The sequence below is a fragment of the Nomascus leucogenys genome, chromosome 18, assembly GCF_006542625.1.
Source record: "Nomascus leucogenys isolate Asia chromosome 18, Asia_NLE_v1, whole genome shotgun sequence".
Taxonomy (NCBI): Eukaryota; Metazoa; Chordata; class Mammalia; order Primates; family Hylobatidae; genus Nomascus; species Nomascus leucogenys.
Window position 1 is genome coordinate 94,937,854 of NC_044398.1, and position 23,401 is coordinate 94,961,254.

Here is a 23,401-nt window from a genome sequence, read left to right on the forward strand (position 1 = left end):
CCCTATATATTCATTATTACCCCTTCTCTATATATTCATTATTACCCCTTCTCTATATATTCATTATTACCCCTTCCCTATATATTCATTATTACCCCTTCCCTATATGTTCATTATTACCCCTTCCCTATATATTCATTATCACCCCTTCCCTATATGTTCATTATCACCCCTTCCCTATATATTCATTATTACCCCTTCCCTATATATTCATTATTACCCCTTCCCTATATATTCATTATCACCCCTTCCCTATATATTCATTATCACCCCTTCCCTATATATTCATTATTACCCCTTCTCTATATATTCATTATTACCCCTTCCCTATATATTCATTATTACATTTCTACAAAAGGTCTAAGGGAATCTGTGCAAATGTCAAGACTCAGAGGGAACAATTTGTCTCCAATCTCGCTTTTGACTCTGAAACACAGTGGAACTTTACTCCTTCTCATTAACCATAATTCAGGGTAGACATTTGGACATATGTATAGCACATGAACAGAAGCCAAATATCATCTCTAGCCTCACTTTCTCCATCCCATTAAGTGTTTCTCTTTGGCTGCCGCTCCAGCTGAATGACTGGGGGTTCTCTTCTTACCATCATGAAGCTGTCAACACCCATGGTGGGCCCTGCAAAGTATAAAGGACAGTTTATCCACAGAGCGGTGGCAGCATCATTGTTTATGAAATGATAACTGCTTCAGGTAGCAGCAAGTTCCAACATTAGCACAACAAAAGCTTTGAGCTGGACCATCTGTTGCCACGTGGACAATCTGGTGGGCTTGCCAGAGCCATTTATCCGTGTCGAGTACATATCCACACTGGCCAGTACTCACGCAGAGCAGAAAGGAAATTTAAAGAAAGGCCCATCATTTATCACTGGAGACAGCTGGGCTGGAGTGTGGGAAGAGAATACTTTTTTTTTTTTCATCCTTGAGAAAAACAAAGACCCTGAAGATGGGCAATGCTTGCTCAGCTCCTGGCTTCTTTCTAACCACAGTCCCTCCAGCTTCCTCCTTTCTTCTTGCTTTTCCAGATTGTAGAAGAAGGGTGTAACCACAGATGCCTGCTTCCCTACCCCAAAATATCATGACCAGGTGGCACCTGCGTTTCTTTGGCTTCGAGTGAGCATGTTTATTCGTGCCTCCTGAAAGGGAACTCTAAAATAGAACCTTTCTGCCATTGTCCATGAAAGCATCTGCTGCAAAGATTGCTGACTTTGGAGCTCACAGACCACAGAGTGTCTGCAGGTCCTGTCTGCTGGGTCCTGAGTTAACTGGGACATGTGAACTCGCTTCTCGGAACCTCAGCTTCATGTTCTGCAACACGGGGATAATAGTGCCGTTTGTACACGCAAAGTCATATTCCAACGCCATAGTCTCCCTCTCCATAGGAAATATCGAACAGCATATTTCATTTGGTATAAAGGCAAGGATATTGAGATTATATATCGGAACATTTTCTTTAACCTAAAGTTGATTCTTTTTTTTCTGTTTTTAAAAGAAATGAAAACATTTTCATAGACTCTGAAAATTAGTGTGAACCGTAGGCACTGTGCCTAATGTACCTACTGGATAAGTTGGCTCCGTGTGTGTGTGTGTGTGTGTGTGTGTGTGTGTGTGTGTGTGTGTGTTTGAAATGAAATACCGTGGATGAAAGCATCCGGCATAATTGTTAGCAATATCACAGCAAGGTGGTTAAACTCACAGTCTAGAAACTGGGATTTCTTTTTTTTTTTTTTTTTGAAATAGAGTCTCTCTCTGTTGTCCAGGCTGGACTGCAGTGGCACAATCTTGGCTCACTGCAACCTCTACTTCCTGGGCTCAAGTGATTATCCTGCCTCAGCCTCCCAAGTAGCTGAGATCACAGGCATGTGCCACCACGCCTGGCTAATTTTTGTATTTTTAGTAGAGACAGGGTTTCACCACAGTGGCCAGGCTGGTCTCGAACTCCTGACCTCAGGTGATCTGCCCACCTCGGCCTCCCAACATACTGGGATTATAGGCGTGAGCCACTGCACCCAGCCAAAACTGGTATTTCTGATTTCAAATTCTGTCTTTTTTGCTTACAAGCTATGTGAGTTTAGACAAGCTACCTTATATGAATATATAATATAGAGATAATTAGATAATTAGACATGAGATATATGTATACACACACACATATATATCTATACCCACACACAGACATACACACAAATGTTCCTTGACTTAACGATGGCATTACATCCCAATAAACCCACTGTAAGTTGAAAATATCGAAGTCAAAAATACATTTTATGTATCTAACTTTATAACCAAACATCACAGCTTAGCCCAACCTACTTTAAACATGCTCAGAACACTTAGATTAGCCTACCATTGGGCACAATTATCTAGCATAAAGCCTATTTTACAATGAAGGGTTGAATGTCTCATGTAATTTGTTGAATATTGTACTGATGGTAAAAAACAGAAGGGTTATATGGATATTTGAAGTATGGCTTTCTACTGAATGTGTATTACTTTTGCACCATCACAAAGTTGAAAAACCATAGCTGAACCATTGTAAGTTGCATCATGGTAAGTATATATATATGTATATATTTATGTATATATAAATTATATTTATGTATATATAAATATATGTATATATTTATGTATACATAAATTATACTTATGTATATATAAATATATGTATATATTTATGTATAGATAAATTATATTTATGTATATATAAATATATGTATATATTATGTATACATAAATTATAATTTATGTATACATAAATATACGTATATATTATGTATATATAAATTATATTTATATATATAAATATATGTACATATAAGTAATGTATATATAAATATATATACAGATGGCCTATATATATAGAGATGGTCCTCAATTTACAATCTATATAACTTATATGTATCTTTCTATATATGAATATAGATATATTTCTCATAGCTACTTATATATATGAATATATATTTCTGAAATATGGATGCGTATGAAATGGTTAAAATACTACTACTGTAAGTACTACTACCTGCCTACCTCAAAGGGTGATTGTGAGCATTGTAGGAATTAATTAATATAAATATTTTAAGGCAGTTGCCTGGAATCTAATAATTCTTTGCTAAATGTTAGCTCCTCTTCAGCTCACTTTGCTAACTGTGTTATTTATAGGACAGTGAGCGCATTGAGAAGAACCAGACATCGTGGTCAAGAGCAGAACCTCTGGGGTCAGAAGAACTGCATGAATAAGGAATAAATTACCTGAGACAACATTACTGCTGCATGGAATTCTCAACTCAAGCCATTCTGTGCTGCGGCATTTTTTTTAACCAAATCCCATTTAAATGACCAGTGTTGCACATATACAAAATTGGATAGATGGCTAATGATGCATGAGCACATTTTATAGGAATCCACTTGACCTGCAAGGGATCAATTCCATGATTTGATTAAAGGCTTAACCTTTCAGAGTCCAGCTTTCACCCTACGTTCACAGATAAATCTCCAAAGCTGATAGATTCTGACATTTAAGACTTAGATTTAAGGAAAGGTGATACTCCATTTTCCATTTTTCTAGTAGAAATGAAATAGACCCAGCTGCGCCATTAATTAGCTGCATCATTTTGTATAACTCTCCTATGCTCTCTTGGCCTCAGTCTCCCCATTGGTAAAATAATAGAGTTAGGCTTCGGAAGCATATTTACAACTTGGCTTTTCAGATTCTTGGGGTTTTATAAAGGACTTCCAGTGGCTTCTGGGGAAGTCCAGTGGGCAAGACCCTGTCCCCACTTCTCTCAAAATCTCCATTGTCATTGCTGTAACTTCTTGGATTTCACACAAGATATGAGTTGAACAAAGAGTTTTATGGAAAAAAATAGGGTGCACCAAACCCTGACTAGATGACATCTCTATTTAATACTAGTGATGATATTTGGAAGCAGTGGGCCAAGTGTGAGATAAAACTGAACAGGATTACACATAAGATTCTGCACCCAATCCCCCAAAGGAAGTCCAAGTAGAGGATAAAGGATGTGCTTAGAGAGACACAAATGAGAGCTACTTAGGTGTTTTGGCTGGGGAAAAGGTCAGTATGAACTAAGATTATGATGTTATCACAAGAAAACAAGCCAAAGTGGCTAACAGCAAAAGCAACGACCAGCACTGCCATAGTAAACTGATGTGTTTGAGGGCTAAACTAACAGGAAGAACACCTTTGGAACCAGAAAGGAAAATTTCCCTTCCTACTTCCTGGTGGTTAGACCGTACTCTATGTATTCTGACTTCATGTCATTGCAGTGGTATCTCATGGTCTTTGATTAGAAGTTCCAGGAATATTCACATGCCTTCCAATCAAACCCCTCTTCTCAAAGTTCCCTGGGAAGTTAAAAGACAATAGTCACGTGTTAAAAATCAAAATCATCCTAAGCATTTGCTTCCAAGGTTTGGTGATCTGTTCTAAGTGTGTTTCATGGATTATTTTGTTAAATGTTTAATCTTCATAGCCACCATATGAAGTAATTCTATTATATCTACTTTTTTTTTCAGAGGAGGAAATTAAGGCACAGGAATGTTTAGTAATTGGATCAACATTTCATACCAAAAGGCAGAGCAAGTGAAAATACAAGTATGAATTTGCAACTACCTAGGTCCAGGCCAAAGAACCTCTTTGAAGGAGCCATCTTGAAGCTTTTGGCTTTATCTTGAAACCTAGGCAAGTTCTTTACCTGCTCGTTTAAACATTAATATGAATTGATGTATCTTTCCATGTATAGCCAGCCACATGATACAGGAACTTCAAGCAATGACCTTTTAGATTATGCAAGAAAAAAGAGTAACCATCCTGAATGCTCCTATGAAATCAGGCAGCCATGAACATTTTACTTTCTGTCAAATGATGGCAGAAATGCAAAGGAGAGAATGACTCCTGGGTGCATGATCTTGAACTCCAGTGACCTAGCCTACCATGAACAGGGTCAAATAGTATCTGTATCCTGAACCATGAGATCACTCTTCTCTCCTCTTTTGAATAAGTCAGAAATTATGTGACAGAGAAGCAAGACAATGGGGTGGAAGCTTCCGTTATTGCCTCCAGCTGCATTTATTCCTGAAAGCCACTTTCAGTGGACTATTGCAAACTCAAGTATGTAGAAGGAGGATGGAAGTCAGAACTTGATCCTGAGGCAGTTATCCTATATCTGAAAAGCTGTGATTGGGGAATGAGAGATGAGTCTTGTTGAGGATGGATGAGAGGTAGAGTCATAGCCAATGAATACAGAAAAGCTGATTTAGGTTTGCGGTCATCAAACCAGTCCAGCAATGGAATGGGCTGCCTTGTGAGGTAGTAGTCTTGGGCATGGAAGCTATTCCATGACTAGATGATGCCAGGCAAGGATCCTATAGATCACTACTCAAAATGTGGTCTGAATATTGACACCAGTCTACACACTGTTACTGGTCTGCAGCGAAGTAAATTCAGAAATTGAGAGCAAGAATTTATAAGGTTTTCTAGCAATTTGATACAATAGCTTTCTATTTGTTGAATCAAATAATAAAAATAATTCAAATAACTTAGGCTTGTATATTGCACACTTAATTTCATTCTTCAAATAACTTATTTTTTTTTTTTTTTAAATAATGAGCCAGGTGAGGTGCCTCACACCTGTAATCCCAGCACTTTGGGAGGCCGAGGCAGGCAGATCACTTGAGGTCAGGAGTTCGAGACCAGCCTGGCCAACATGGTAAAACCCCATCTCCACTAAAAATATAAAAATTAGCCAGATGTGGTGGCAGGTGCCTGTAATCTCAGCTACTTGGGAGGCTGAAGCAGGAGAATCACTTGAACCAGGGAGGCAGAGATTGCAGTGAGCCAAGGTCAAGCCACTGCACTCCAGCCTGGGCGACAGAGCAAGACTCAGTCTCAAAAAAAATTAAATAAATAAAATAAAAATAAATAAATAAATAAAAGCATTGGCCTGTGCTTCCTCATAGATATTTGAGAGGCACCAGTGTGGAGGGTTTTCTGTTATTGGGTAGAAAGGCTGGGCTGCACCCACATTAAGGCCCCTTCCTAGTAAGATTGAATTATATACATTTTAATGAATAACATATGAAAATTGCCTAGCACAGTTCCAGGCACATAATTGGTACTCAGTACAATCTTTCTTATCTTAATTGCATAATTGTTATACCATTTATGCACAACCATTTGTGCACAAAATGAAAATATTGTATTTACATGGGAGGAAAGTTGGAAACTTTCAATTGCAAAATCTTTGCATCTGCAACTTCTGATACACGCCTGCAAAAATACACATGGATACTTTTGCCTGCTTACGCTTTCTTTACATTGCGGGCCTCCGAAAATAGCCCTTTCTTTTTTCTTTCCTTTTCTGCCATGGGTTTTGCTTTTTATCTGTATAGCACGCATCAAATGGGATGAGGTCAACAGATCGCCACTTAGAGATATCCTAGGGTTTTTTTTTTTTTAACATTTCTATTTGAACTGAACTTTAGAGGCAAACATTGATATTTGAGTCCCATGATGACAATGACTCATGAACGATCTGCAAACTGACCCCCGGTCCGGGACAAAATGGGAGCGTGAATAGCAGTCTTGCTGGCCACTAGGTGGCGACTTCAAACTCTCCCAGCTTTTACTGCAAACGCTGTTCAAACGCACTGGCTGGAATGAGTACGGCACACACAAAAGATCATCAACGGGAAGTGAAGGATGGACTGCAGCAAGTTGGAGTGAATTATCATGACCACACCTGGCCAAGGACTTTATGATACACTCAGTGCGGAAGGCTAGAAACGACGCTTACACTAACTCCATAGTCAATTATTTCCCCTTTCCCTTGAACAGTGTGGGTTTCATTATGCTCAGCTAAGCCCGTTTTTCACAATTTTATACAAAATCCCAAATTAAAGAGCCCTGTCAGATATTCCTACCTACCTATGTGTCTCACTAATGAGTTTCGCCATCATTCAGGTGACCATTGTCAGGCCACCTTATAGAATTGCTGCTTTAATTGACAAGGTTTTTTTTTTTTTTTTTTTTTCCTGCTCAGGTATGTGCAATACTGCATATTCAGGCAGCGAACTGGACACAGCTGAAACCAAAATGAATGTGTGTGCTACATTTGGACAGATGAGACCCCAACCTGCCACGCTTTGCAGAGTGATGGTTTTTACATTTGAAGGGAGCCGTTCTCCACCATAAAGTTAGAAGGCGGCCGTGAGCCTATCCGCTTTTGGCAGGTTTGAGGAGTCCAGATGTCCGTCATGAAATGGGTTATTTAATGTATCTGTGGGCTGTGTGCAAAATGGGAATGCCTCCATTTTTGTAAACATCAAGCGGGCAAATGCCAAATGTGTTTGCCCTCAACAGCAACGTGTACATGAGTATTAAGTGCACATAAAGGGTTCTTTCTATTCAATTCAATGCAAATCAAACATTTGCATTTCAATTAATATCTACTTAATTCTATTTCCTACACAGAAGGAGCACTATTAGGTCACTCTGCCAGACTGTGGTGTCTCGTGCACTTCTTCCCTATGGGGCAATTATCAGACTTATCTGTCTGTGTATCCCTTGAATGTGGCACAATTCTGACCTTACCTTCATCCTAATTCATCATCAAATCCAACTTAACCAAGAGTAACCGAAAAAAAACCCAAAAAACCCTGGCTTACATAAGGTGGCTTCAATATGTGATTCTGCAGAAAATAATTCATTTTGGACAGAAACCAAAATATAAACTTTGTCAGGCTTCCAACATTCAATGCTTTACTCAAGCTCATCACCCTAAATCCACGTCTTTTAACCTTTTGTGTGAGTGTGAATGCATGTGCATGGGTGTGTGAGCCTTACCTCTTTGAAAATGTTAAAACAATGGATTTATTCACCAGAAAAAAAAAAGTATCTATGTACATACATGTACTCAAAAGACTATAAAGAATTTTAGGGGGTTCAGAGATCTTTTTGGTGTCTATGGATTAAGACCTGTGCTTTATGGATTAAGAACCTGTGTTTTATCTTGTGTATATGGCTCAAATTGCATTGAGAACTCCATTTTTTTTCTTTTCTAAAAAAATGATTTGTAGAGACAAGGTCTTGCTATGTTGCCTAGGGCTGTTCTCTAACTCATGGGCTCAATCCTCCTGCCTCGGCCTCCCAAAGTGCTGAGATTACAGGTATGAGCCACCACACCGGGTGAGAACTCTGTTAAAATGAAAACAATGGCTGGGTGTGGTGGCTCACTCTTGTAATCCCAGCACTTTGGGAGGCCGAGGCGGGAGGATCACGAGGTCAGCAGATCAAGACCACCCTGGCTAACCCAGTGAAACCCCATCTCTACTAAAAATACAAAAAAATTAGCTGGGCATGGTGGCCGGCACCTGCAGTCCCAGCTACTCGGGAGGCTGAGGCAGGAGAATGGCTTGAACCTGGGAGGTGGAGCTTGCAGTGAGCCGAGATTGCGCCACTGCACACCGGCCTGGCAGACAGTGAGACTCTGTCTCAAAAAAAAAATAATAATAATAATAAAAATGACAGACATCTGAGTACCCATCTTCTGTTCTCATGCAACATGGCAAACTGGATTTCATTAATCTCACTCGTAGAATTTAGACCAAATACTGTCAACGAACGACACCTTCCCTAAAGGTTCCGATGGAATAGACAAATAAATTGAATGTGTTCAACAGTTACATTGGAACAGAAAGGTTATTTTGATTAAATGCCACAAGGCAGCATGCAATCCTTCTGTAGTGTCCTCTGCACTCAAACAAACCCTCGGCACGTAGGAAACCACTCCTCGGGGGACTCAGAAGGATTATTTGAGACGTGCTGTTTCTCTGTGCCTAGTAAATACTAACCCATCCTCAAAAGAACCCCGTCCAGAGAGTCCAAGTCTGAGGAGACAGTGGGAACAGCATACCCAGACTACACTGACTACTACAATCTAACTGTTTAACACATTCAATCTACCTGCCTTTTCCAACCTCACCAACATAAAACCAGCCCCTCACACAAGTTCCGCCTGATCCATATTTGCTGACCATTTTGGCCTGCCATTACCCTCTTCTGAACCCACACAAGGTGCCATTCATACCACTTAGGGGCCATTATGATTGCAGGGTTTGAATTACTGTTTTCCCAATTTCTTCTCACCACATGGGTCCAGGAAGAGTCATTCCTCTTCTTGCCCTCCATACCCCCAATTCCTGGTGGGACTAACACCAGGAACACCAAATTCTTGGTCTCAGTTTCATCTCAGTAACTAAGCCAATTTTGGATGAGGATAGAAATTTATAAAAGCCTCCGCCGAATGCAGTGGCTCATGCCTGTAATCCCAGTATTTCGGGAGGCCAAGACGGGCAGATCACTTGAGGTCAGGAGTTTGAGACAAGCCTGGCCCAACATGGTGAAACCCCTTCTCTACTCAAAATACAAAAAAACTAGCCAGGTGTGGTGGCCTGCACCTGTAATCCCAGCTACTCATGAGGCTGAGGCATGAGAATCACTTGATCCCAGTAGGCAGAGGTTGCTGTGAGCCGAGATTGCACCACTGCACTCCAGCCTGGGCAATAGAGCAAGATTCTGTCTCAAAAATAAATAAATAAATAAAAAATAAAATTTATAAAAGCCTAGTTTGTACCCATCTTGTGGGAGCTTTGAATCTGTCCCCCTTTTTTCCTCCCAGCCTAATTCTAATCTACCCAGAGGCCGCTGAGACATCATCACCTCCAGGCAGCCTTCCTTGATTTACCTTCCCTAACTTAGCACAGCCTTCCCTCTATGTTCTCATGGTCCCCTTGCCTCTGTTTGTAGTACAGTGCTATTACACCATGTTATGGTTGTCTATTTATAATGCTGTCCTTCCACCAGACTGTGACAGTTGAATCATACTGTATCTGGACAGAGATTGTGTTTTCTTTTCTCTGAGACCCTAGCACATAGCACAGTGCCTGGTACATAGTAGTTGCTTTTGTAGTGATTGCGAAAGTCATAGACAAAAGCTTCTCACTGGATTTTCTGCACTGCACTGTCAATCACTGCCACCTCCTACCTCATATCTCCATCTTTCAGGGACACATCGCACTGTTTTTCTGCCTCCCAGATGGAAGCCTGAAATGAATCAGCCTCTGCTAGCTACTCCCCTGCCTGGGTTGACTGGACGAACTACTTTCTCCTGAACCATTTCCATAACTGTGATATTTTCTCAAGTCCCTCCCTCTGTCCAAATAAGCAAGTTTTCTTCTAATTCCATCATCCCCCCTTTCTCCAGTCTATGAGTTCAAAATCTAAGATGCTATTTTAACTCAAGAGACTTTTCCTTGTGAGTGTGACAAATTGATACCTTCTTGTGCCACTTATCTTTGTTTTCATAATTCAGTACTGAGCACCTTTTGCAATAGACTAATTCATCTGCTCATGGACTGGGGAGTTTCTCTCCCTTCACCCTGATGTTGACTTTTCTAGGAGGAGGTGTTGAGAAGGGAGCCTTCCATTTTCTGCAGAGGATCTGCAGGGTTTATCTGCAGCCAAGCCCTAAAGAATCTCTGCAAACCAACTTAGACATAGAACAGTGGTTAACAAGCATCACTGTGGACAAGCACCACCGGGAGATGCTCAATGAGGCGAGGTGTCGGTGGCCCCCTTCAGAGATTCAAATTCAATACTTCTTAGGAGGGTTCAGGAATCTGTGTATTCGATAAACACTCTCAGATAATTCTGATGACAGTGTTGCATGGCTGACAAGTTTACAAATGTCACTGTAGAATAGCGATTGGCTTTATCTCTGGTGAAGGGTAGGCAGTAGGAGAAGTCCCCATGGCAGCTCCATCTAAGTAGGTTAGAGAATGGTCCAAGTTGGAAATTTGCATTTCACCTAGGAGATGGCATGCATACTGTCATGAGCACCGATTTTGGAGACAGATAGGCAAGAATCCTGCCCAGGCTACGTACTGGCTGTGTTAGTTTGAGGCTACCGCTTAACCCTTTCTTAACATCAATTTGCTGATATGTAAGCTGAGATTTACTTTTCAGTGTTTTTTATTTTTTTAAATTTTATTTATTTATTTATTTATTTATTTATTTATTTATTTGAGATGGAGTCTCGCTCTGTCTCCCAGGCTGGAGTGCAGTGGCGCGATCTTGGCTCATGCAACCTCCGCCTCCCGGGTTCACGGCATTCTCCTGCCTCAGCCTCCCGAGTAGCTGGGACTACAGGCGCCCGCCACCATGCCCGGCTAATGTTTTTGTATTTTATTTAGTAGAGACAGAGTTTCACCGTGTTAGCCAGGATGGTCTTGATCTCCTGACCTCGTGATCCGCCCACCTCGGCCTCCCAAAGGGCTGGGACCACAGGCGTGAGCCAACGCGCCCGGCCACTTTTCAGTGTTTTTGAGAGACTCAGATAAGAAAATTGAGTAGTTACCAGAGTTCCTAGCATGTAGCAGGCATTTGATAAGTGATGACTTATTTTCCTATTATTATCGTTAATATCCCTTTAAATTCCAGTGATCAGATTCTAGTAAAAAGTGAATTGGAACAAGGAAGATCTTCCAGAATCCTACCCCCTCCTCCCCACTCCACTTTCTGCTTCTCCCTCCTGGTTTTGGTTTCGCTTTAAGTGGTAATGCCGGTTTCAGGTGAGATGTTCCCTGTCTTGTATTTTAAATACCGTAGGAAGTCAGATTTTGACAGCTCTCGTCTGCACAAATGTGATGCCGGGAGAAGGGATGTGGAGGAAAGCAGAGGTTCTTTCTATGCCCGCGTGGAAGTGTGCAAAGTGGCTGATTAGCCAGATATTTTAAAAGTTTCATAGGTGTGAGGCAGCCTCCGCTAATGAGAGTTTTAGGGGATTTCTCAAATCTAAAGTGAAGGGTGCCAAGAGTGGAACATGACCTTAGGGCTTTCCTGTACATGTTAACTAATATTACAAAGAAGACTCCGAAAATGCTCTGAAGTCAACTTCTGCAGGAGAGGGGGGAACAGGTGAGGCTCTGTGGACCAGGAAGGGAGAGTTAATGATGGCTGCTATAAATAGATTCCTTCCGAAGACTGGGGCAGAATATCATGGGTAGTTTGCTAAGAGCAGAAAATGGAGGACTCTGAGCCAGAAATCAGCTCAAGGGTCCTTAAGACACTGTTTTATTTGGGTACAAAAGCTAAGGACAATCATGCATAGTCACCAAAGCACAAGGCTGATGGAGCTCCAGACCCACTACCCCCTCCCCACAGTAGTCCCCACGGACAACTCTTTCAAGGAACCAAATCTGTCATAAGTGAAGAGCTGCTGGGACATCAGCTCACACTTAGTGGGCGCCAACCCTCGCACTTGACAGTTCATTTAGGCTAATTCCATTCTCCCTTTGAGACTTTGGTGGAGGCACCCTATTTCTATTTTATAGACTGTATAACTTTTCCCTTACAGAGCCCAAGAAATGTTCTAAAGCTCACACCAATATGATTATGCTGATGCAAGAGTAATTGCAGTTTTGTCATTACTTTTAGAGGCAAAAAAACGCAATTACTTCTGCACCAACCTAATTAGTGGCAGGCAGGATTTGGACTCAGGACTCCCTGTACTCCTAGCAGCTGACTTATTGTGACATAGATATAAACTCTGAGGCCTACTATGTCTGAGGAATGTGCCATCCACACCACTTAGGTACAGTGATAATTGCAGTGTTTGAATTACTGTTTCCCCAATTTCTTCTCACATGGATTTAGGAAAAGGCATTCCCCTTCCTGCTTTCTATTCCCCAAATACCCGGTGTTAGTCTCATCTCAGTAACCAAGCCAATTTTGGATGAGACTAGAAATTTATAAAAGCCTCATTTCTAACATCTTGTGGGGGTTTTGAATCTGCAGGTGAGTAACCAACTCTATCATCAGGCAACAGCCAATGATTGACATTGTGGTGCAGAAAAACCAACAAGTAGTCTTCATCCATGGATTCTGTGATCACTACAAAGCAGCCTCCATGTGCCAGGCATTGTGCTATGTGCTAAGGTTTCAGAGGAAATAAGGCACAATCTCTGTCTTGACACGCTATGTGTCAACTGCACAGCCTGGTGGAGGTGCCGTAGCAGAAACACAGGTGGATGAGACTGGCTCTTTAGAAAAATAAAAAGAGAGATGCCACAGAATCCAAGGTGATTAAAAAGGCAAAACTAGGATTCCAACAGGGGTCAGATTCCTCTCAATGGAGTGGGGAGAAACAAAGATACAGGCTGGACAAGGTGGCTCATGCCTATAACCCCAGCACTTTGGGAGGCCAAGGCGGGTGGATAGCCCGAGGTCAGAAGTTCAACACCAGCCTGGCCAACATGGTGAGACCCCGTCTCTACTAAAAATACAAAAACTAGCCAGGTATGGTGGTGCACACCTATAATCCCAGCTACTCGGGAGGCTGAGGCAGGAGAATGGCTTGAACCAGGGAGGCGGAGGTTGCAGTGAGCCGAGATGGTACCACTGCACTCCAGCTTGGGTGACAGAGCAAGACTCTGTCTCAAAAAAAAAAAAAAAAAAAAAAAAAAAAAAAAAGAGAAGAGAAGAGAAGAGAAGAAATGCAGATACAGACACACTGTGCATGGCAGTTGAAGATCCAGGTAGCAGGTGATACAAGTGAGGATTCATGGAATATATAGCCATGGCAGTAGGATCTTTCCTGGTAGGCAGAGAGTCATGCCTGAGCAAGCAAGCAAGCATTAACAGCAGAGTTCAAAGTTGAGTGGAAAGTTTTGTTGCCGTGTCAGGAAACTGAGGCCAAAACTAAGGTGAATGGACTGAATCCTGATGGAATTGGGGAAAAGAGTGTCGATAAAAGGTGTGATTCCAGATTCCTTGGGGATGCAGCAGGCTCAATGCCAGGTGCTTTTTCAGGCCAACCAGCTGTTGAGCTTGAGGGTTTCTGTATCTTTTTGGACCCAGTCTTTTTCTTTTCTTTTGGAGACAGAGTCTCTCTCTATTGCCCAAGCTGGAGTGCAGTGGCATGATATCAGCTCACTGCAACCTCCGCCTCCCGGGTTCAAGCTATTCTCTTGCTTCATCCTCCCGAGTAGCTGGGACTACAGGGCACACCACCATGCAGGGATAATTTTTGTATTTTTTTTTAGTAGGGATGGAGTTTCACCATGTTGGCTAGGCTGATCTTGAACTCCTGACCTCAAGTGATCTGCCATCCTCAGCCTCCCAAAGTGCTGGGATTACATACGTGAGCCACCGTCCCTGGCCTCTGGACCCAGTCTTAATCCCCGTTGTATACCCTCAGGACTTAGCACAGCGCTTGAAACATAGAGTTACTCAGGCTCCTGCCTCACTCTGAGTCTCCTTAACCAGTGTGCATGGGGAGGAAATAGGAGCCAGGAATCGTAGGTTTAAGAGCTCGTGCTAAATAATGACATTTGCAGCAACCTGGATGGAATTGAAGATCATTATTTGTAAGTGAAGTGACTCAGGAATGGCAAACAAAACACTGTATGTTCTCCACTCATAAGTGGGGGCTAAGCCATGAGGATGCAAAAGCAAAGAATGATACAATGGAAAGGGTGGGAGGAGGGTGAGGGATAAAAGACTACCCGTTAGGTACAGTGTACACTGCTCAGGTGATCGGTGAACCAAAATCTTAGAAGTCACCACCAAATAACTTACCCATGCAACCAAACACCACCTGTTTCCCAAAAACCTACTGAAATAATAATAAAATAAATAGGTTGGGCATGGTGGCTCACGCCTGTACTCCCAGCACTTTGGGAGGCCGAGGCTGGTTGGATCACTTGAGGTCAGCAGTTTAAGACCAGCCAGGCCAACATGGTGAAACCCCGTCTTTTCTAAAAATACAAAAAACAGTTGGGTGTGGTGGTGCTTGCGTGTAATCCCAGTTACTTGGGAGGCTGAGGCACGAGAATCACTGGAACCCAGTAGGCAGAGATTGAAGTGAGCCGAGATTGTGCCACTGCACTCCAGCCTGGGCAACAGCGGGAGACTCCATCTCAAAAACAAAAACAAAATAAACAAACAAATAAATAAATAATAAAAATGGAAATGAAAAAAGAAACAATAAGGGGGAAAAACCTCACTTTCTAAGAAGTTAGGGGAAGTAAGAGAGCACTCTAGATGGACTGGAAGATCATAAAGAAATTAGCCTTTGAGTCAGATTACCTTTGTGTATATTGTGTGTCTATCAAAATTTCCCCCACACACGTCACAATAGCTTTGTGCCTTAATTGTTTGGCTGAGTATTATGTGATAGGTAAATAAACCAGTATGGACCAAGGATAATGAAGCAAAAAGTAACAATTGTGACCCAAAAAAGAAAAACAAGAGTGACAATAGTGACCACCAACAACCAAAAAGAGCATTGAGAAGCCCTACGCAGCCTTCATGTAAGAAATACCCTGAGCCAGTTTCATCAAAGATCCAAGGATCCAATTGACTAGTACCTTTCCCTTCCTCACTTTGTGTTATCCAGGCCTGAACTACATATCATATAAAAACCCCCAGAACCAGCCAAATCTCTAAAATCCAGAAGACACTATTCAAACACATCAGATAAAATAAATACTATTTGGACATGCAAAAAAAAAATCTTTCTGCCACTGAGTTCTGGGTAGACTTTGAGCAAGCCCACCAACTTCTCTGCAGTTTCTTCATCTGCAGAATTTGTAAAAATTCCTTCCGGGGCTGTGCAGAAAAGACATAAGCACATTCCTTATCTCTCAGCCGTCTGAGGCACAGCCCAAAGTGGTGAATCTTAAAACTTGAAATATCTTTGAAGTCTCATACTTTATCTTAAAAAAAAATCACAAACGTTCTGTGTTCTGCACTATAATATATTCCTATTCTGCATCATAATATATTCCAGTTTGCTTTAACATAAAATAATGTTGTTTTCCCCCCCAAACTGAGTATGGTTGATAATCTAGAAAGATGCCTTTCTTCCCTATTTTCATATGCCTCCGGGTACACTGTGTGCCCCAGTTTAAAAGCCTTTTGAAAAGAATAAAGCAAAAATAAAAGAAAACTATAAAGCACTGAACAAGTGCAGGGCATTCTTAGGTTCTTATTTATTAATAAATAATTGTTTTAAATAATTAATGCCAATCACATCCACTTTAATGGCCCAAGTCCTTCAGGAATTAGAGACAGCCTCAGCCACAGCTAAAGAAAAACACAGCTGGAAAAAGAATATCTTCCCTTTGGACTCAGCTCTGGTGAACGTTTTCTCTCCAGTACTGCTGGCTTCTAGGTTGGGCTCCATTTTCAATCACACTTGATAGGACCAGGACAATCAACAGCAGCAGCAATAGAGAAACAAAACTTTAACTCACTCCATGGCACACCACCATGTGAAGCACTGTGCTAAATATCTTACAAGGATTATTGCATTTCTTCCTCATCACAAAACTACATCATAGGTTTTATGTGCAATTTGCAGAAAAGGACACTGAAGCTCAGGGAGTTAAGGAGTTCTTCCAAGGGCACACATGTAGGTAGAGGTGGAAACTGCACCATTTCCAAAGCAGAAGTCTACAAACTAACAACTACATCCTATCCCATGGTTCAAATCTAGCTGCCACCCCTGGAGTTTTATTAGAACACAACTGCACCTCTCTATGTATGCACTGTCCATGTCTACTTTTGTGCTGTAATGGCATACATGAGTTGTTGCAAAAGAGACCCTGTGGCCCTCAGAATATAAAATATTTAGTATGTGGCCCCTTACAGAAAAAGATGGCCAACCCTCATCTAGAGCTCTCACTATTCATCACAGTTATTATTTGTCACAGAGGTTCTGTCTCCTGGGAGCCTGATGCCAACGTCTTACAGAACACAGAACCATCCAAGATCTAAGAGCACCGTTTGGTTCAGAAGAGGAAAGGCCCGGATCGGAGGGCATCATCCTTGTCTGCTTTGCTTCCAAACTGTGCATTCCCAAGGCTCTGCCCACATTACCTCACCTGCCGGTTCTCAGGACTAATGCTCCAGTGGCCACCTGAAAACTCACCTCAGATTCCTACCACTTGCTGAAACTCCTTCCAAGGCTCGGGTGGCTGTAGCCTGGTGATCACATCCCAATTCCTTCCCATGGCATTGGAAGGTTATTCATGACCAAGTGAGTTTACGTTTTTCTACTTTCTTTTTTTTTTTTTTTGAGATGGAGTCTCGCTCTGTTGCCCAGGCTGGAGTGCAGTGGCTTGATCTCAGCTCACTGCAACCTCCACCTCCCAGGTTCCAGAGATTCTCCTGCCTCAGCCTCCCGAGTAGCTCGGACTACAACCACGCGCCACCACGCCCGGCTACTTTTTGTATTTTTCAGTAGAGACGGGGTTTCGTCATATTGGCCAGGGTGGTCTCGAACTCCTGACCTCGTGATCTGCCTGCCTCAGCCTCCCAAAGTGCTGGGATTACAGGTGTGAGCCACTATGCCCAGCTGGTTTTTCTACTTTCAGTTTTTGACTTTTTTTTTTTTTTATGGGGGGGGCGGAAATTTTTGTCTTCCTCCAACATTGCCATATCTCTCAGCACCCTCCTAAAATATTTCTCTTTCGCATAAGAGGTGGGTTGCTGATAGGTTCAGTCGGAGCTCAGGTTCATGGGTGCTGGTCAGTGGAGCTCCTGAGCCTTTGGAGACCCTGTGTGGTCCACCTTTTGCAGTGACTTCTCCCAGGCGATAGAAACACACATTTGCTTCCTCTTCCCTCTGCCCCCTTTCCCTGCTCTTCACTGGTAGGTAAGTTAAGGCAGGTTCTCTTCTGTACTTCCACATTCCATAGATTCAAAGGAGAATCAAGTGTGTTGTCCCATCAACTCAGCTGTCACTAGAGCTATGCAAAGGTCGAATTTGGCATGCTGGCTAAGCCATGGAAAAAGGAATGAGGCTGCTGTGTGTAGAGACTGCTGTTGCGAAATGAAGACATGAGAAGGATGGGTGGCAGGATTTGACCATTACTCTGTCCCTGGATGAAAAGCGCCATAATGGCCCCCACACTCACTTGGAACTCCAACAGCCTTCATCTTCATGCCATATACACAGAGGCTCATTCCATTCCCTAAGACTTCATGGCTGTCTTCTCATTGCTCCCCTTTTTAATGAAGTGCACCCTCCTCTTTCCTCTAATTGCCAACTCCTACTCATCTTGAAACCTCAATGCCAAGGCTGGCTGCGGTGGCTCATGCCTGTAATTCCAGCACTTTGGGAGGCCGAGGAGGGTGGATCATTTGAGGTCAGGAGTTCCAGACCAGCCTAGCCAACATAGCGAAACCCTGTCTCTGCTAAAAATACAAAAATTAGCTGGCTGTGGTGGCGGGCACCTGTAATCCCAGCTACTCAGGAGGCTGAGGCAGGAGAATCACTTGAACTCGGGAAGTGGAGGTTGCAATGAGCCGATGTTGTGCCACTGCACTCCAGCCTGGGTGACAGAGCAGGACTCCATCTCAAAAAAATAACAACAATAAAAAACTCAAGGCCAGATTTCTGTTTCTTTGGGGGATGTCTTCTATGACGCCCCAGTAAAATTTGTATTTTCTCCCCCAGTTTCCAAAAACTTCCTGTACCTGCTTCAGTTCTGGCCTCGACCCCATCTTTTTGCAGCTGTGAATTTACTTCTGGATACTCCCATTAGCCAGAAAACTGTTTGAGGGTGGATATTCTGTTTCATTCATCTCGCACTCCCCCAAATTAGCACAACAGCTGGCACAGAGTGTGCATAACACTTAGAATACATGTGGCTACAAATAACAGATTTCTTAACTAATGGTGGCTAAGAACAAAAGAACATCTCATGTGTACTTAAAGGGAAGTGCAGCCGTAGGTGGTCCCAGGGTTGGGTCGGACTCTCCGAAATGTCATGTCAGATGCAGACTTCTCCACTTTTTCCGTGTTGCACCTTCTGTACTGGAGAGGTTTCCCTTCACAGTCACAAGGTAGACATCACAGTCTAGGCATCACATGCTCCCATGACAGCATTCCAAAGAGGTAGCAAGGGGGCTTCACGGTGCCACAGAGCTTCTGATTTTTTAATTTTAAGTTCAAGGGCACCTGTGCAGGATGTGCAGGTTTGTTACATAGGTAAATGTGTATGATGGTGGTCTGCCACACAGATCATCCCATCACCCAGGTATGAAGCCCAGCATCCATTAGCTACTCTTCCTGATGCTCTCCCTCCTCCCCGTCCCAACCTCCAACAGGCCCCAGTGTGTGTTACAGAATATTTTTCATGCGTTTTTTTTTTTTTTTTTTTTCTGGGAGGTAGTTACTGGACGCCATCACCCCCTTAAGTTGATTTTTATGCATTTTTTTGTTTTGTTTTATTTTTTATTTTTTGAGATGAAGTTTTGCTCTTCTTGCCCACGCTGGAGTACAATGGCACAATTTTGACTCACTGCAACCTCCGCCTCCCAGGTTCAAGTGATTCTCCTGCCTCAGCCTCCCAAGTATCTGAGATTACAGGTGCCTGCCACCATGCCAGACTAATTTTTTTGTATTTTTAGTAGATAAGGACCTTCAACATGTTGGCCAGGCTGGTCTTGAACTCCTGACCTTAAGTGATCCACCTGCCTTGGCATCCCAAAGTGCTGAGGTTTCAGGCTGAGCCACCCCGTCCAGCCTTCTGCATGTCTTATTGACCGCAGTTGGGTTACATGCTCTCTGTTAAACCAGGATCTGGCTAAGGGGAACCTCTCAATGGTGATTGGTTTATAATAGTTTATAAATGTTTATTAGGGGAGGCAAGGGGAATGGATGGTCTTATTGGACATTTTCAAATCATAACAGCCTTAACCCCAACTATCTATTCACTCCTTAAATTCTGTATGTAAGGGGCAACTTATATTCCAAGAGTCATTGTCATCAATAAAGGATGGGGGCTTCCCTGGCCCAGTTTTACAAAGGGGTAATTTTCTAGTCAGAGGAAGCAGGGGAAAATCCTCACTCTTCAAAACTCCATTCTCTCCCAGATGGAGTATAAAAGAAATACAATGGGGAAAACACTGCCAGAGCCACCACGGACCACACAGACTCCCTGATACTTCTGGAACAGATTTTAGTTCTCTTCAGTTTAATCATGCTTATTGAGGACCTATTAAGTGCCATTCCCAGTTTTAGCCATAAACAGGCAGAGCCCTGCCCTTCATGAAGTTTACATCAAGGAGAGATTCACAGTGGAGAAAGAAGATGAAGGAGCCTGTTGGTCATTGATGGTTGTGTTGTGGAATTTATTCTGATTCATTCATCTATTCACTGAACGAATATTTATTGCAAACCTACTGCATGCCGACCACTATTGTCTATGTATTGGAGATCCAGTGATGAAAAAATCAGATAGGATATTTGCTCCCATGAAGTTTATGGTCTAGAGCAGTGGTCCCCAGCTTTTTTGGCTCCAGGGACTTGTTTCAGGGAAGACAATTTTTCCATGAACGGGGGATAGGGGGTTGGTTTCAGGATAATTCAAGCATATTACGTTGACTGTTAGATTCTCATAAGGAGGCCAGGTGTGGTGGCTCATGCCTGTAATCCCAGCACTTTGGGAGGCCGAGGTGGGCAGATCACCTGAGGTCAGGAGTTGTAGATCAGCTTGGCCAACATGGTGAAACCCCATCTCTACTAAACATACAAAAAAAAAAAAAAATAGCCAGGCACCGTGGCAGGCACCTTTCATCCCAGCTACTTGGGAAGCTAAGACAGAAGAATCGCTTGAAACCGGGAGGCAGAGGTTGCAGTCAGCCAAGACCCACTACTGAACTCCAGCCTGGGCAACAAGAGCAAAACTCTATCTGAAAAATAATAATAATAAAAAAGATTCTTGTGAGGAGCACGCAACCTAGATCCCTCTCCTGCATAGCTCACAATAGGATTTGTGCAGCTGTGAGAATGTAATACTGCTGCTGATCTGACAGGAGGTGGAGCTCAGGTGGTGATACTCACCGGCTCCCTGCTGTGCAGCGGGTTCCTAACAGGTCACAGACCAGTACTGGTTTGCGGCCTGGGGGTTGGGGACCCCAGTTCTAGAGGGAGACACAGATAATAAGGATATGAAAAGATAGATTAGAAAATGACATCCAAAAATAAATACTTCTAGTAAACAGGGTAAATGATGGAAATGAACAGGAGTTTCCGCTTTTGACTAGGTAATGAAAGAAAGGCTCTCAGAAGAGATTGGACTTGACCTGAGACCAGAAGGGTATGAGAGATCCAGTGACATAGGAAGGTGTGTGAACACCTGTGTGTGCATGTGCGTGTGTATGTGTGTGAGAGAGAACACACTCTGGGCAGAGAAAATTGCCAGGGTAAAGGACTGGAGATAGGAAATAATTTTGACTGTTCAAGGGACGTGCAGTTTGTCTGACGCAGAGTGAGTGAAGGGAGAGGTCGGGTGCAAGGTGAGGTTGCCGAGGAAGGCAGGGCCCTTTATGTAGGGCTCAGTAGGCCATACTAAGATACTTCTTTAAAATACATTTTCCCTGCCTACTTTTGTACTAGCATGAACAACATGGATAAGAAATGCATAAAATACTTTAAATAGCAGCTGTGGGGCTTGCTTGAGCACATTATTTGTTATTATGTTATTTGAATTGTAGGGTGCAGCTCCCATGAATACTGCTGTTTGCACAGCCTTATTTGCTTGGTCTATCGTGGTCCTGGTTAATGCTGGCGTCTGTGCAATCTTCCTATGTTCTGTGGTTTCCCGAGAGAAGCCCCATCTTGGATTCAATAAAGCTAGCAATAAAGCCCATATTAATAATGTATGCAGAGCTATATATGTCTATTTATAAGGTGCAGAATTGCAGTCCAAATGCATCCCTTCTCTCTCTTCAGATGAATGTAAGTGGCCTGAGCTATGTTAGATGAGGTTTCTCTCCCAACCTGACACCCCTTTTCACCACACTGCATATTAAAAGCTGAGCTAACTGCTGTGCCAGCCCTGGGACCATTGCGTATACATTGCCCCTTGGATCTGGGATGATTATTTATGCAGGAAATAGGAGATAAAGCATGCCTGGAAACATGCTATGATTCACAACTGAAAAAAGGAAGAAGTAACTGGGAAACCACATGAATACAGAGATAGATGAGCTTTCTTGGAAGACATTCTTAGTAAGAGAAGAGTTCAGTGAGGCAGCAGCATATAAGAAAAGAAGGCACCAGGCCAGGCACAGTGGCTCACGCCTGTAATCCCAGCACTTTGGGAAGCCGACGCGGGTGGATCACCTGAGGTCAGGAGTTTAAGATCAGCATGGCCAATATGGTGAAATCCCGTTTCTACTAAAAATACTAAAAAATTAGGTGGGCATGGTGGTTTGCACCTGTAATCCCAGCTACTCAGGAGGCTGAGGCAGGAGAGTCTCTTGAACCTGGGAGGTGGAGATTGCAGTGAGCTGAGATTGCGCCATGCACTCCAGCCTGGTGACAGAGTGAGACTCTGTCTAAAAAAAAAAAAAGAAAGAAAGAAAAGAAAAGAAGTCATCTACTACCGTATGATGTGTACCTACTATGCATCAGAGAATATTCTAGGAGATATAAATGTGCGTGTGTGTATATATATATATATATATATATGTGTGTGTGTGTGTGTATATATATATACATACATATGTATATATATATACGCATACATACATATATATATATATATATATATATACGCACACATATATACAGGCACACCTTGAAGATATTACAGTTTCAATTCCAGACCACTGCAATAAATAAAGTATCATAATAAAGTGAGTCACACAGATTTTTTTTTGGTTTCCCAGTGCATATAAAAGTTACAGTGAAACTATTCTGTGGACTATGAAGTATGCAACAGCATTATGTCTAAAAAAATGCATATACCTTAATTTAAAATACTTTTGCTAAAAATGATAATGATCATCTGAGCCTTCAGCAAGTTGTCATCTTTTTGCTGGTGGAGGGTCTTGCCTTGATGGGGATGGCAAGGGGAGTTGACTGATCAGGAGAACACTCCGCTAAACATTGGGGTGGCTGTGACAATTTCTTACAATAAGACAGCAATGAAGTTTGTCACACCGATGGACTCTTTCTTTTGTTGAAGATTTCTCTGTAGCATGTGATGCTGTTTGATAGCATTTCACCCAAGGTAGAACTTCTTTCTTTTTTGTTGTTTGTTTGTTTGTTTGGTGGGCTTTTTGTTCTTGAAACCCAGTCTCGCTTGGTCGCCCAGGTTTGAGAGCAGTAGCACGATCTTGGCTCACTGCAACCTCTCTGTCCTGGGTTCAAGAGATTCGCATGCTTCAGCCTCCCAAGTAGCTGGGATTACAGGCATGCATCATAATGGCTGGGTAATTTTTGTATTTTTAGTAGAGATAGGGTTTCACCAGGTTGGCCAGGCTGGTCTCAAACTCCTGGCCTCAAGTG